Consider the following 17,228-nt stretch of genomic DNA (forward strand, 5'->3'; position numbering starts at 1 on the left):
TATCGATGCTGGTGCGTAGTGGATTAATGTCCTGTGCGCCTTTCTCAGTTTACCTGGAATGCTTTTTGGCACTATTAATCTACCTCTGCTTGCTCTTTCTGATACTTTAAGCTCCATGATGTTTTCAGCAATTCCTTCTATTTGCTTCCATGCTTGTATTATCATGTAGCGTTCTCTTCTCCTTTCTAGACTGTATAGTTTTAAAAATTGCAGTCTTTCCCAGTAATCAAGGTCCTAAACTTCTTCTATTCTAGCAGTATAGGACCTTTGTACACTCTCTATTTGCGCAATATCCTTTTGGTAGTGTGGGTACCATATCACATTGCAGTACTCGAGTGTACTACGCACATAAGTTTTGTAAAGCATAATCATGTGTTCAGCTTTTCTTGTTTTAAAGTGTCTGAATAACATTCCCATTTTTGCTTTACATTTAGCCAACAGTGTTGCTATTTGGTCGTTGCATAACATATTCCTATTTAAAATTACACCAAGGTCTTTAATTGCTTCCTTGTTTGTGATTGTCTCATTATTAGGTCCCTTGTATGCATACACCATTCCTTCTCTGTTTCCATAATTTATTGATTCGAATTTATCGGAGTTAAATACCATCCTATTTATCTCCGCCCATTCATATATTTTGTTTAGATCTCTTTGTAGTGAGTTCCTATCTTCATCACAAGTAATTTCTCTACTTATTCTTGTGTCATCGGCGAAACTTCTCACTACGGAGTTTTCAACATCACAGTCTATGTCTGAGATCATAATAACAAATAGCAGTGCAGCTAATACCGTACCTTGGGGCACACCAGATATTACCTGGGCTTCATCTGATTTCTCGTCATTTGCAACCACTATGTTTTCTGTTTTGCAGGAATTCTTTTACCCATTTTCCTATCTTTCCCACAATATTATGCTTTCTCATTTTTTTCTCCAATATGTTATGGTCTACCTTGTCAAAGGCTTTTGCAAAATCTAGATAGATCACATCTGTGTCTTTTTCATTTATCATATTATTGTATATGTTTTCATAGTGAGCTATCAGTTGGGTCTGTGTACTTTTTCCAGGTACGAAACCGTGTTGACCCATATTAAACAAATTATTTTTGACCAAATGGTTCATTATTTTCTTTTTTATTACCCTCTCATACACTTTCATAATATGTGATGTTAGACTAACAGGTCTATAATTGCTTGCCTCTAGTCTTGATCCACTTTTGAAGATAGGGGTTATATAAGCTAGGGTTATATAAGCTAATTTATGTTTAACATATATCTCGCTCATATCTATACTCTGTCTTAGCAGTATTGCAAGTGGCTTCGCGATAGTGTTTGCAGTTTTTTTTAACAAAATCGATGGAACTCCATCTGGTCCGGCTGCCGATCCATTTTTAATTTCGTTTATAGCCGTAACAATATCTGCTTCATTAATATCTATATCCGTTAGATATTCAACATTTTCTTCTCTCATTTCTGTTTCATTATTCTCATTCGCAATTCTTGGCGTGAACTCACTCTTATATTTTTCTGCTAATATGTTGCATATTTCCTTTTTTTCATTCGTTAGCCGTCCTTCAATTCTTAGAGGGCCTATTTCTATTCTCCTTTTATTCATCTTTTTTGCATAGGAGTAAAGTACTTTGGGGTTTCTTTTTATATTTTGAAGTGTCCTTTCTTCTAAGTCCCTTTTTTCATTTTCTTTCGACTGTATAATCTTTTGTTCTGCATTTTCTATCTTACATTTTATTTCCCTCATTTTCCACACATTTTTTTCTTTAGCAAGATTTTTCTTCCACTTTTTAATTTTCTGAAATAAGATCCTTCTGTCTCTTGGTATGTACGTCTTTTGTTTATTGTTTTTTTTCGGTACATATTTTTCAACAATTTTCTCCAGTATTTTGTACAGTATATCCGTATTTACCTGTATATTATCACTTATAAATACATTTTTCCATTCTTTATTCAGTTCTTCATTTATTTCTGACCATTTTATATTCTTACTGTAAAAGTTATATTTTCCATATCCTTCCCAAAGTTTTGTGCTTTTATTAATTCTGTGATCACTTGCTTTGGAATGAACTATCAATTCTATGACATTGTGGTCTGAAATTCCCGTGTTATACACTATTATTTCTTTAACATAATTCACCTCATTCACAAATACTAGATCTAGGACATTTTCCTTTCTTATTGGAATGTGGTTTATTTGTTGCATATTATGTTCTAATAGCATATCTTGAAGCTTTTCAAATTGCCTCTTATCTTCTGCGCTACTATTACTATCTTTTTTATATGTATACATACAACCACTTTCTTCTATCCGTTCTTTCCAATCCACGAAAGGAAAGTTAAAATCTCCGGATAGGAGTATATTCCAGTCTTTATGGTTTCTACATATATCATCTATTTTTTCTATTATTATGTCAAACTCCTTAGTGTTTGGGGGTCTGTAAACTACAATATTCATTAGTTTTTCAAATTCAAATTCTACCGCAATCAATTCACATTCTGTGTTGCTGTATTTTTCACATACTTTTCCTTGATTTATGTCTCTTCCATATATTGCGGTTCCCCCTTGATTCCTATTTTTTCTGTCTGATCTATAAGTTTGGAAACCCTTTATCTGGTCATCACTGCCAGTCTCTTGGGAATACCATGTTTCACTTATATCTAATATATCTATTTTTTCAATTTGGGTTAGTTCTTCTAAGAACTCTATTTTCCTTTTAGAGTTACTCGTGACTAAACCCTGTGCATTCATTACTATTATGGTTTGTGTTTCATCCCCATTATTTAATATTGGTAATAATATGGATTCTCCCATGCTTCCTTCCTGTTCTGATATGATGTTCTTTTCTTCATTTCCCAGAATTCTGCCATTAAAAAATCCAACTTTTCTATTATATTTGCTCTTTCGCCTTCATATTTATTTGTGTGTGTATACCTGCAACTGTCCCCATATCTGCACCAACCCCTGGCATTATAGATGCATTCTTTGTAGTTGGGCTCTAAATGTGCAGGTTTGGGTTGAAAGGCCTCATATCTTGGGGCTCTTGGTTCAAAGCGCGGTATATACACGGCCTGCTTTTTTGTTTCTTTTTTTGTTTCTTTTTTGCTTTCATTTTTCTTTTCAGTTTGCTGAGTTTTCTTACATTCATTCATGGTTGCAGGATGCATATATCGACATTTTTTGTTGTAAATGCATCCTTTTCCTTCTTTTAGGTTTTTGCATATTTTTGGATGGAGATCTCTGCATTCGTCTCCATATCCGTCTAAATACGCACATTTACCATATATTTCATAATTATGGCATATCTTTGGATGCTTGTAGTAGCATCTTTCGCCAAATCTGCAATTCCCTCTTTTCAGCATATTGCAGACTATATCCTTCTTTTCTATTTTTTCTTGTTCTTGCTCTTCCCTAAAATTATGTAGGTCCGGGTAGTCTCTTGGATCTATTATTTGTTTCCATCTGGTAATTTATTTCTTCATAAGTATGTTGTTGGATGGCATCATAGGTTATATCAATGATTTCTTCTGCATCCTTACACATATCCTGTTCATTGTTCTCTTCTTCTTCTTTTTCTTCTTCTTCTTCTTCTGTTTCTTCTTCTTCCTCTTCTTTATCTTCAACTACTTGCAGATTTAGTCTCGACTTAATTATATTTTCTATCCAGACTAAGCATGTTGAGAGAGAGAGAGAGAGAGAGAGAGAGAGAGAGAGAGAGAGAGAGAGAGAGAGAGAGAGAGAGAGAGAGAGCACATTCATGTGGGCTATAAACAAACTGTGTGATAACTATATGCTATAACATATTGGTGCTGACGTAATATTCATTATGTAGATATTTTGATTAAGTTGAGAAATTATCCAAATGATATTCCTTGTTATTCATATGTGCGCATTTTTTGATACGGTGGAGGGACCTTGAGATACGCTGATCGCAATCGAGGGAAAAAAAGAGGGGGACAGTATTAGTCGACTGATAAAATTATCCCAAAATTGATAAAAACAAATATGCTTTGATGAAGCATATGATATCCTGTGACAAGAGCATAGAATAATGCAATTCAGGGATTTCAAGTTTGACACAAGTCCAGATCGACTACAGCCCATTTCTCGGTCCTTATCTCGGTCTTCTAATTGATGACTACCTGTATATTTATGGTTTACAAAGTCAATGTACAGCTTGTTCTATATTGTTATATTTTCTTATACCCAAGAACATGATTATGAACACTGAGATGTTGAAACATCTCCGTGTAAGATTGTTGGAAGTCGATTCACCGGTCCTTATCAAACTGAGGTTCCTTTCCAACCACTCAGTATCAGGTACTCATAATAATGATATACTGTACCAGTGTTTTATTCCAAATTTTGTTAAGGTTTTTTTTTTTTACTGAGTTTCTCCATTATAACTAAAAACAAAGCCAATTACATTTGTGGGTAATTCTATACAATAGCTCTGTCAATAATAATTTTGATTTTCTTTTTCTGATGAATTACTTAGTGCTTTATCTAAGCAATGGGAAACAGGTTTTTGGGTGGGGAATGAAATAAAGAATTCATTTTAACATACAACTAATGGTACTTGTAAAATCAACAATAAACAAGGCCACCAGCTAACCTAATCAAACTACCTAACCTATACTCAATTTTTTTTCAATGAGACGCATTTGCAGACTCGCAGGGGTGCCCTTTTAGTTCGGAAAAGTTTCTTGCTATCTGATTGGTTAGAATAATCTTTTCCAACCAATCAGTAATCAGGAAACTTTTCAGAGCTAAAAGGGCACCCCTGTGAGCCGGTGCAAATCTGCCTCACTAAAAAAAAAAACTGACTTTAGTAGCCATATCCTTACCTAGCAGGGGGGGGGGCATTGAATCCCCCTGCGACCCCCCTACACAGCCATATTAAATATAAGAAAGCCTAAAACCCTTTGTGTACCTACTTGGATTAGAGGGTAAAGGTGAGCTGCACCTTTCAGACTCAATACTGAATGCACAATAACCTCACGAATGAATGAGCACCAATCATTTACAGTTTCCGGAAATTCTTAATTAATTTTCAACAAATTTTCAACTAAATTTAACACCAATATAATTATTATACAAATAACAAATTAGATTCTATATCTGAAAGAGACTTTTCAAACCAAGTTCCCTTAAAAATTGATACGTAAAAACGACACCTTATTTTCTTTCTTCCTTTTTTCAATACAACATGCATTCTGTCACACCAAAATCCTTTTTTGTTAATATAAAGTCTGTACTTACAACCAGAGGTGGGGCAAATAGTGCCCTTTTTACTTTTAGTAACACCGTAATCTTGGCAATACTTTATCATTCTTTAGTTGTTACCACAATAACACAAAACGAAACCTTTATAATCTAAATAATTGAGACAAGAACTTAGGAGAAAATCTACAGAAATTGATGTCAAAGTAGATGGGGAATGAAAAACCGCAACTTTTTGGCTCTCAAAAGTTTGAAAAATTAGGTGGAAATTGGTGAAAAGGGTTCAGTTTCCAAGTAAAACTGTCACCTGATTGGGTATTCAAGACACGTGGTTCTAGTTTTGTTAAAATGCTAGTCCCAAGTAAAATGTGGATAATCATCATTGGTTAAAAACTTATACGTTTGGCTGACATCTTGCTACGTAAAATTCAGTCAGTGATGTAATAATGACATAACCTATGTTTTTAACGTACAAACGAGAGCTCTGTCTCAAAAAGAATTAGAGTTACGAGGACTTTTTTTTTACGTGGTTCGAATTTAATTTTGATTTGTAAACCACTTCCAGACCTAGTGCCACTTACCCCTTTTTAGTGAAAATACATACTAATGGAGCTATTATAAAGAATTACCCATTTGTGAAACTTTGACTAAAATCTCACTTAAAAACTTACAGGCCGTAGGACAAGCTGAAAGACAATGCAGAAGTGAGGCACAAAAGGTATGCTTGGTATCCTGCTGCCTTCTTTTATGAGCCTTCCGCACACAAAATAGTCAAGTGATGCCTGAAAGTAAATATAGTGTATGAAAACCTAATAAAATAAGATAAGGCAAAGTCACATTTGAACATCTTTGAAATTCACCTTTTTGCAGTTACTGTATTACAAAATCAAGATAACTTATGCATGGTGTATGAAACAACTATTATAGAAAATATTTGGCAAGGAGAAATTTTTTCTAGCCAGATTCATTTTATACCTAACCAAATTCTTTCACTTTTCTGCCAAGTCTTAAAATTATCATTCAATATAGAGAACTTTAGTCTTTAGTATAAAAAATAAGATATATTTCTATCAAGATATTACAGTATTGTTATAATTAGTTTTCTTATTTATTATGACGTGCTTAAAGTTATAATCTTGGAGTACTCCAAGGGAATCTGTTGTCAATTATGTTGATGATCCTTCTCAAGGATTTTTTAATGCATAAAACAGTTGGAAATGGTGGGGAAGGATTGAACTGGATAGGTGATAGGAATTTAGCAGACCTAGAGTTTGCTGAGGATGCTATCCTTGTTAGCAGACCACCATAAGATTTGCAATGTTTGTTTACCAGAATGAATGAAATAACACAAGGTTGGGCTGAAGATAAATAGAAGAAAGACAGAGATGATGAGAAAGGAGTATGCAATGGAAGATGAAATAACATTGGAAAGAGAAAGAATTAATGAACTAGAATCAATTTAGTATTTAGGAACTATGATCTCCAATACAGGGTCTTTATAATTAGTTTAGGGAAAGATTGAAAAAAGCAAATCAGACAATGGCTAAGTTGAGTAAAATTTGACAATCAAATCTCTAGAAATTACATAAAAACCAGACTATATATCAGTTTAGTGAGATCGGTGTTGCTCTATGGACATGAGTCATAGTATGACAATGAAACGATCTCCAATAGATTTAAATGTAACTATAAGAGATTACTCCACAAAATATTAGTTCACCAAATGTTCAGTTGGGCTCCATAAGGCACTAGAAGAGTTGGCAGACCCAGGCCTACATGGCTGAGAACTATGAAGCACGAAGTAGGAGATGATGAATGGAGAAGTATTGAATTAATAACACCGTGATCTTGGCAGTAATTTATTATTCTCTTTTACTCCCAGAGAAATAAACCGAAGTTTTCCAGAATTCTAACTCCTGGCGCGATTCATCCATAAATGACAAATTCGGAGATAATTTGTATTTTTCCTAACCATACAAACCTTAGCTATTTACATTGGGTTTACTTTCGGCGTAGCTGAAATTGACGAGCCATTAGATTTTAACGAGGGTTTACTACCCCGCGCTAGTTAGCAGGGGTAGGAGGAGGGGTAGCTTGCTACCCCCCCTACCCCCCCCCCCCCCACACACACACACACCGGTGAAATGTCTCGCTTCACTTAGAGGTAGGACTTGACTTGGGGGACAGGGCTGGCAGGCAAATATGTGTAAATAGCTAAGGTTTGTATGGTTAGGAAAAATACAAATTATCTCCGAATTTGTCATTTGTTCCATAACCGAAATACAAACCACGCTATTTACATTGGGTGACTTACCCCTTAGGAAGGGTGGAAAGTCCCCAGCCATACTGGCTTTGGCTTACCCGGGGACTCAGAATCCGAGTGAGTCGCACTCAAGAAAAGGAGTCCCTGCACCTCACAAGTTCCTTGCTCAGCAAGGAAACGTGTGGCCTACATAAGCTTGTGTGTGAAGGAAGAAAGTGTGACCCGTCCTAGGCAGTTGACCTGTAGTTCTATCAAGAACCCTGGGTTAGGACATTCCCAATACCACCTCGTCAGGGTATGGGGGACGCGACAGTATTGTCTCAATACTTGGAACACAAGGAAGCATGGTTTACCTGCAGAGGTTTGAGGTCAGCTATGCAGAGACCAGGATGCTGCTTCCCCAGTAGGGGGGACGATGAAGAAAGAAGTAAGGGCCAGACATACTTCTTCCGTTCATGCAGTCTAAAACCTGGTAACAATGCCCTCAACCTTCTGCTACCTGTCCAAAAAGGAGCCTGAGGTTAGACCAGCTGTTGTGTAGCCACCACAGAGCGATAGAAACGTATCGATACTCCTGTGGGTCACGTCCTGCAGGAAGTGGGCTGCGAAGGTCATTAGATGCTTCCGGACTCCAGCTTATAGCACCTGCATCACAGAGTAGTTCTTCTTGAAGGCGAGGGACGTTGCGATGTATCCGACATCGTGCTGTAGGGCGACGTGACGGGGAGGGTCTGGATTCAGGTCGAGATGAATGCCCTTGAGTCCGAGCTGAAAAGGTATACTGGTGACTCTCCCGTGTCCTTCCTGTGCTCCCAAACCGGGCTTGCATGTGAGGACAAACTGCAGCTGTTCTCAAAGATAACCCCTCAGTTCCTTTACTGGCAAGAAGGAGAAGGTCTGGGTCATCTGATACAGAACGGAGACTCGAAATCTTGGAGTCAAACCGAAAGTCCGAGACTCCAAGATTCTGAGTCTAGAAAACAACTCAGGAGCGAACCTGAATGTTACCTCCCCCTGTTCTCTTGAAAGGGCGGAGTCGTATGAGACCATGAAGATTGCTTACACACTGGCCGAGGCCGGAGCGAGCAGGAGCACCGTCCTCCAAGACAGACGACTATCAGAGGCCTGACATAATGGTTCGTAAGAAGATCTCTTAAGGGACTTGAGAGTCCGAACCATGCTCCATGGAGGTGGTCTCACTCCGACTGGGGGAGGTATGATCGTAGCTTCGCATGAGAGAAGAAAGATCCAGCGGGAAGGAAAAAACCTATTCTTTCAGCCTGAAAGCCTGGGAAAGGCTAAGAGAAAGGCTTCACTGCCGAGCGGAAATGAGTTTCCTCCCGCCGATAAGCAATAATTCCGTTATTGTTGGAGTAGACGCCTCAAGGGAGAGGTACCTCTCCCACGACACCAACCACAGAAGACTCTGCACTTCGCCTGGTACACCTGCGGATGACTATTGCAGGTGACGCGACTTAAGCCCCGCGCCTGTTGCGGGTTGTCTCTTCGTGAAGAGCGGCGTAGTGTCTCCAGGCGTGAAGCCGAAGCGATGCTACTGCTTGTGAAAGATGTTGTAGTGTGGTTGTCTGAGTAGGCTGTGTCGTGGAAGAAGCTCTCCCGGGAGTTCCGTCAGGGGATGCAGAAGATCCGGAAACCATACTGCGTATAGTTGCAGCGGAGCTCTCAGGGCCATCGAAAGGTTGACAGACAACCTGGTCTCGTTGTGACCCCTCCTCAACAGACAACAATGGTGGAAAGACGTAGGCGTCGATGCTGTCCCACCGTCACCGGAAACCGGAAAGCATCTTGCCAAAGAGTCTTGGGGTCCGAGACTGGGGGGAAGTACAGCGGAAGCTTGAAGTTCTAGGCTGTCGTGATCAGGACCCCCAGGCCAGGACTTGCTGGTTACTAGAGGCCAAAGACCCCCAGGTGCTCTATCTGTGAGGCTCTGCTCAGATTGTCGAAGAAAACATTCCTCTGCCCGGAATGAGCGAGCCGATCGCGGTATCGAGTGGACTTCGGATCATCTCAGTATCCCTACTGCAAGATGCGAAAGTATGAAACTGTACCTCCCTGCTGGTTGGAATACGCCAGTACCATGGAGCCGTCGCGCACGGAGTGACTTGGCAGGATCTGTAGGATCTGAAGAAGGGCCAGACTACAGCCTCTTAGCCTACCTGAATGAGGAGGAGGTACCCTTCTGGTCCTGACCATAGGTCTGGACCGGAACATGCGCCCCCTCCCACCCTTTTCTTTGACGAGTCCGAGAACAGCATCAAATGCGGGGAAAGGACGAGAATATCCACTCCCATGCAAGAAGTTCCTTAGGTCAACACCCATTGCAGGTCTAATCGTTCCGCTGGTCCCATAGGGGCCAGAAAGTCCGGTTAATCGTTGCTTTGATTCCACCGGAACTTGGGCCGCCTAACAGGGAACTTATCCTAAGGGGCCTGTTCAGGACGTAGACGGGTCAATGAGAAAAAGAGACCCCGGAAATGTTCCAAGATAGGGCTGAAAGCTCTCCTTGACTGAGAAAAGGTTCTGCGACTCTCCTCAGACCAAAAACATATACAAAGGTTAAATTACATAAATAAACTCCAAAACAAAAAGATTTCAAGAAAAAATGAAAAGCAAATCAATTATACGAAAGCCCAAACTAAAAAACAAAACGGTGTACATCACCAAATAACCGTCCAAAACAGAGTAAGTTTCGAGAGAATTTCCAATAGTTCCAGACAGCAATGGTGGCAGAGAAGATCTGAAGGGTTTTGCATAGTTCGACCTGTCTACCGCGAGGGCGCTAGTGTACACCTGGCATATCTGCGATAGCCGCGAGATTTTGAATTTTCTGCCAGGCGTCTAGGGACTTTAGCCATTCTTATATAACCAGCGGGTAAGTTTTATGCTTAAATTAAAAATGCCATGTAATCTGGAAAATTTGAAAAAAAAAACCAGTGATAGGATGTTTATTTTTTCCATTTCGGGGACAAAGGTTGGGCGGAGCTGGCTGACACACAGTTGCCTCACTGTGCGTGATAGTTGCCCAGGAAACCAAGGATTCCCTGTTGCATAAGCATTCGAGAGCAATACTTGGTAACTCTTGACGCCTTGCCAGCACCCACGCTTCCAGAACTCACTCTTTTGGAACATTCTGGAAGTAGCTAAGTCTCTTATATAAGGCGACCCCAGGGTTGCATAGAGAGAGAGAGATTTCTAGCCTTAAGACAGCCATCTTCCCCTTTCTCTCGCTATCGCATGCAACTCAGTGTATTGTTTCAAGTGTTCAGTGATATATCGAAGATTTAGTATGACGAGTCTTTGTAATCCTACTGTGCTTATAAAAATTCTCTTAAGAGTTGATGTAAACAGCCCTGTAGGAAGGTGATAGGTTCTAGTATTTTATCTGGTTATCTATTTCCACCGAGTGTCAAAACTTGAATATATTCAGATTTAATTTCAAGTGAACCAAGTGATTGTATAATTTTCATAAGTGTTATTTCTTTTCCTTAGTCAAAGGTTTATTCAAATATAATAGTTCAAAACGGAAACACCATTTACTCAATTCGCCTATCAACTGTCGCTGTATCACCAAGAAGTCATGAGAAAAGAAGTGTACTACTGTATTTGTTACAAAACGGATTAGCCGAACAAAGTTCAACCCCTTACAATTCTCCATACTTGCTCGTGATGAACAGGACAAATCATTTAGGATGTGTACGGGCTACCAAAAGTTAAACTATCAGCGTGGCCGATAATTATGATTTGCCGCTCATCGACCAACTACTCGACAATATCGGACAAGCGAGGTTTGTCACCAAAATAGACCTGTTATAAGGTTATCAAATTCCTTTGGACGACAATGCAAAATTGTTATCAGCTTTTAAAACTGCGTTTGGGTTATATCAATACACCATCAGGCCCTTTGGTTTAATGAACGCCCGCGCTACTTTTCAAAGTGTGATGGATAACCTTCTAGGATCGATAGAAGGAGTTGGCGTATATGTCAACAATGTTGTGGTATATTCATCGACCTGGGAAGAACATCTCTGAATCCTGAAGAAGGTATTTCAAAAGCTGCGAGGAGCACATACCTGACAATTAACCTGGAGAAGAGCGAATTTGGAAAGGCAACAGTTTGGTACTTGGGATTTGAAGTAGGACGAGGACTAATAGCCTCAGTAGCCGCTGAGGTCAATGGAGTAAGGAAAGCATCAACCGCCCCACACCACAAGGAAGCAATTACAACAATTTTTAGGGATTGCAGGCTTCTACCAACGTTTTTGCCCGAACATTTTGGCTGTAGTCACTCCCTTGACAGATTTGACAAGCTCCAAGAAAAAACTTGTATGAACCAGCGAGTGCCAGGAACCCTTCAATAGGATGAACGCCACATTAACTTTGAAACCGATACTGCGAACACCAATTTCAACAAGAAATCCCTTATCCAAGTGAATGTGTCGGATAACGGGACTTGAGCCGTTTTGTTGCAAGAGGACGAGGAAGGAACACTTCCCCGTTTGTTATGTCATCGAAGCTGAAGAAACATCAGCGAGCCTACTCGACAGTTGAAAAGGAACTAGCGTTAATCACAGTGATAAACAAGTTCTTTTTAACTTTAGTGAATAAGATGAAAATTAATAATCAAAGTTCAACTAAGTGGTCCTTATACTGTTTGCAACCCTATTTTATTAATATAGACCACATATCAGGTAAAGATGACGTGGTTGCAGATTATTCATCTCGGGCTGAATGGATGGACTTAGGCTCGGAACGAATAATGTCTTTTGGGGGGAGCTACCTTACGAAGCTGGTCTAGTGTAAACACAGTAATTTATTAACACTTTTGTTTATATTTTGTTTGTGCATTAAAGACAGGTTAGCCAGTTCTCAAAATGAGTTCTTCTCATGCAGATTAAAGTTTATTATCTAAATTACATAAGACTTTCATAGTTAATTTCATTGTATTCTTTATTCGAGTTAGTATATGTACATTTACATTATCTTTTAAGAAGTAACTTTCATTTCCCAAAATTTTGTTAAAAGCCTTCTAGATTCAAGTTTAATACGTAAATCATGTAAGACTTTCGTCGCCAATTTCATTTTATTCTTTATTCAATTTAGTACTGTAATGTAAATTTACGTTATTTTTAAGAAGTAATTTCTTTACTTCACATATTTTCCTTGCAAAGTCTTACGTGACCCGCACATTTTCACCCATAAAATATGATTTTATCATATATCTCGTGTATCATGCGAGTTGATTTTTCAGAAAAATAAATTACAACAAACATTTTTTACTCAATTTCTTTATTCCATCTACTTCAATGGGTCAGAACATTAGAAAATAACGTTAAAAGTATCGTTATATTCACTGCGTAAACGCATAGAGCCAAAATAACTGAAGAAAAAAAAAAGATTTTATGAACACTAGAACCATATAGCAGGTATTTTGTTTGCACATCAATATTATGCCCCTGTGGCCGCGGGGGCATAAAAACAATTTAGAATAGCGCCAACGTTATCCCTGCGTGTCGTAAGAGGCGACTAAAAGGGACGGGACGAGGGGGCTGGGAACCCCCTCTCCTGTATAAAAATCCTACGAGGCATCAACTAATGTGGGTAAGAGTAAGGTTATGAGATGTACGAGAAGGGAAGGTGGTGCAAGGTTGAATGTCATGTTGAATGGAGAGTTACTTGAAGAGGTGGATCAGTTTAAGTACTTGGGGTCTGTTGTTGCAGCAAATGGTGGAGTGGAAGCAGATGTACGTCAGAGAGTGAATGAAGGTTGCAAAGTGTTGCGGGTAGTTAAGGGAGTAGTAAAAATTAGAGGGTTGGGCATGAATGTAAAGAGAGTTCTATATGAGAAAGTGATTGTATCAACTGTGATGTATGGATCAGAGTTGTGGGGAATGAAAGTGATGGAGACAGAAATTGTATGTGTTTGAGATGAAGTGTCTAAGGAGTATGGTTGGTGTATCTCGAGTAGATAGGGTTAGGAACGAAGTGGTGAGGGAGAGAACGGGTGTAAGAAATGAGTTAGCAGCTAGTGGATATGAATGTGTTGAGGTGGTTTGGCCATGTTGAGAGAATGGAAAATGGCTGTCGGCTAAAGAAGGTGATGAATGCAAGAGTTGATGGGAGAAGTACAAGAGGAAGGCCAAGGTTTGGGTGGATGGATGGTGTGAAGAAAGCTCTGGGTGATAGGAGGATAGATGTGAGAGAGGCAAGAGCATGCTAGAAATAGAAATGAATGGCGAGCGATTGTGACGCAGTTCCGGTAGGCCCTGCTGCTTCCTCCGGTGCCTTAGATGACCGCGGAGGTAGCAGCAGTAGGGGATTCAGCATTATGAAGCTTCATCTGTGGTGGATAATGTGGGAGGTTGGGCTGTGGCACCCTAGCAGTACCAGCTGAACTCGGTTGAGTCCCTGGTTAGGCTGGAGGAACGTAGAGAGTAGAGGTCCACCCCCCCTTTTTTTTTCATTTGTTGATGTCGTTGATGTCGACTACCCCCCAAAATTGGGGGAAGTGCCTTTGGTATATGTATGTATGTATCAATATTGTACGATAGTAAACAAAGTAGCATAAGCCTGACATTTTACATTATACCCTTATTCACTATTGAGAAAAGATAAAAAAATATGATGCCAATTGAGAAAAGATAAAAAAATATGATGCCAAATATAAACTAACATGCTGTAAATAAAGGCGAGCAAACAAAAAATATTCATAGCCGCTATTCTGTTTGGAATCGGAGGAGAAAGCTGTGTCCAAAACTGGAGGAAACAGAAGAGAAATTTAGTGGAACCTATGAATTTGCAAATCATGCAATAAAATGTAAATGCTGAATTTTAAAGATAAACTTACAGTACCTGAAACCAGGGAATATAGTTTTATTATAACGAGATATGCATTTTGTGAAGATTTATAATCAAGCACCACAGAGCTAAGAAAAAAATAAATTGTCGTACATCGGCAACAGAATAAAACTCCGGTTAACTCAGCAGTAAATAAAATAGGAGAGCAGTATTTCAAATGAAACTATTGAAACTAGTATGCTATTTGGAAAACGATAGATCAAGTAACTTCTTTTAGTAAATATGAAATATTCTTCGGTAGTTTGCTTTAATCAGCTGATTCGGAAAGCGTACTGGAGTGCCGATTAACTTTCAAACGTAAACAACGGAAAAGATTATAATTCGCATGGTTTTATTTATAAATGATATTAAAGTATGAATAATACATGTATTACTATTGAATACGATCAAGTATAACAAGAAGTTTTAATCAAAATCCGGTTTATTTAAAATATAGCTGTATGTCTTTTACCCCAGTAAATGGATATAAAGTTTAAACGACAACGTAGCTTAGTCCAAGAATGCATAAGCTAATTTTATATCTCGTGTATGATGCGACCCCCTTAAATTTAGCTTCAAAATCAGTCTTCAAAAGTCGCATGTTACGCAAGTATATACGGTAGTATGCTTAGAGACTGGAGAGAAAGATTGATGAACAGTTAAGATTTAGAAAAGGTAGAAGTTGCACCGACCAAGTTTTCATTTTCAGACATGTACAGTAATGCATAGAATATAGAAATCCCCTAGATGGCATTTGTGGACAATGAAAAAGCCTTTGACAGTGTGCACCGGCCAATTTTGTGGAGTCCTGAGTTGTTATGGCTTCCTCTTGAAAATGTAAATTTGATTTTAATCAAGTCTGTCCATTAGCATAGCAAGTGCAAAGTTAATGTTACTGGAGTATTATCAAATGAATTTCCAGTGAACAGTGGAGTACTCCGAGGGATGTGTTGTCACCTACGGTGTTTATCCTCCTCATTGATTTTGCAATGCATAGAAGTCAAGAGATGGTAGAGAGGGATTAGACTGGATTGGTGATAGGAATTTAGGAGACCTAGAGTATGCTAATGATGCTGTCCTTGTTAGCATAAATCCATAGGATTTTCAATTCTTGCTTAACAGAATGCATGAAATGTCACACGAGGTGGGGTTGCGGATAAATAGAAGAGATAAGAGATGATGAGAACGGATTATATAATGGAAAATGAAATATCACTGGAAGGAGAAATTATTAATGAGGTAGACTCATTTAAGTATCTAGTAACTATGATCTCCAAAACAGTCTTTAGAATTAGTTTACTGAAAGATTGAAAAAAGCTAATCAGACAATGGCTAGGTTAAGTAAAATTTGGAAATCAAATTGCCTGAAACTACATATAAAAATCATACTATATATCAGTTTAGTGAGATTGGTGTTACTCTATGGACATGAATCATGGTAGGGCAATAAAACAATCTCCAATAGATTTAGATTTGAGAACAAAGCCATAAGAAGGATACTGGGAGTTAAATGGCAGGACAGGATTAAAAATGATACTATAAGAGATCACTCGGGTGCCATATGTGGACACGATGATGATGAGGGGTAGATGGAGATGGTTTGGGAACGCCCTTCGCACTCCTCCAGTGTTTAGTTCACCGAACGTTCAGCTAGGCTCCACAAGGCACTAGAAGAGTTAGAAGACCCAGGCTTACATGGCTGAGAACTATATAGCGCAAAAAACATGATGATGCATTGAGAAATATTGAATTAAAAGCTCAACATAAACAAAACTGTCAAAATCTAACCGAGGTCCCTTGACATCAATAGGCGGAGATGATGATATACCTATATGGTAAAGTTTTACTGTATTACAGATTCTCATTTCGAACAGAAAATATGTTTTCCTGTAGGAAATGACGTGATTTGACCGAACGTGACCTTCATTTCAACTGCAAACAAACAGAACAACCAATTTGACTAACTATAAAGTAGCCAAACTGGTTGCTGTTATTACGGATGAAATGAAGGTGAAAACCGGTTAAATCACGTTATTTTCTACAGGAAAACATATTTTCTGTTAAAATGTTTAAATATGTCTTTTGTTATATATATAGTTAAAATTATTAAATATAATGAATTGTTCAAATTGTGTCACTTTACTCACGTATGTACTGCCAACGCTAACATTAGCAACTTTACCAATGTTACACAGCGTTACAAACGTTACGATGTCATTGCTAATGTTAGCAATGCTACGGTAATACTAGCATGTACTTTAAAGCAATTTTCCATCTACCCTTTACACATATAAAAAGGTACAAAAAGGGTGCAGAACCTAACAAACTAACCTAACTTAAACTAGAAGTTCATAACATCAGCAACACAATATATATTGGTTCTTGTTCCGCCACTGGCTCACTTAAGCTCACAGGAAAATAGAACATCAAGCTCGTATTTACTGGCAAGCGGTAATGTTGAGCTGCGCACGCTAACATTAGCAATGTTACTCTAACATTAGCAACGCTAAATATAATGGTTCTTATTCTGCCACTGGCTCGCTTACGCTCACAGGAAAATAAAACATCAAGCTCGTATGCACTGGCAAGCGGTATGATGAGCTGCGCACTTACTTTTATGACCTCGACAACGATACTTGTGGGTCACCGGGGTGTTATGACTGCGAGTCTGTGAAGTCTTAACTTCTTTGTCTTAATTTAGTACTGCACTTGAACACTGTAAACCTTGAGCTATTACATTTCGAGATTTAAGAAAATTATCAACATTGGAATTCACCGAAATACTTTAAAATATGAATTACAGCAGTCATTACAAGTTTCTAAAACTTTCGTCATAAAATACGCAAAAAGACATCACTTGAACTAACAAAGACCTGACTT

General features: G+C 38.6%; 1 long non-coding RNA gene across 2 annotated transcripts in view; it reads right to left on the reverse strand.

The window, feature by feature from the left end:
- Positions 1-17,228, reverse strand: part of LOC137623676 (uncharacterized) — a 126,037-nt gene that overhangs the window by 94,853 nt on the left and 13,956 nt on the right. For both annotated transcript variants that reach the window (XR_011040609.1, XR_011040610.1), the window contains exon 2: positions 5,902-6,012. This is a non-coding gene — a long non-coding RNA (uncharacterized lncRNA). The remainder of the gene's footprint in view (positions 1-5,901; positions 6,013-17,228) is intronic.

This window comes from Palaemon carinicauda, chromosome 30 (assembly GCF_036898095.1).
Source record: "Palaemon carinicauda isolate YSFRI2023 chromosome 30, ASM3689809v2, whole genome shotgun sequence".
NCBI classification, from domain to species: domain Eukaryota; kingdom Metazoa; phylum Arthropoda; class Malacostraca; order Decapoda; family Palaemonidae; genus Palaemon; species Palaemon carinicauda.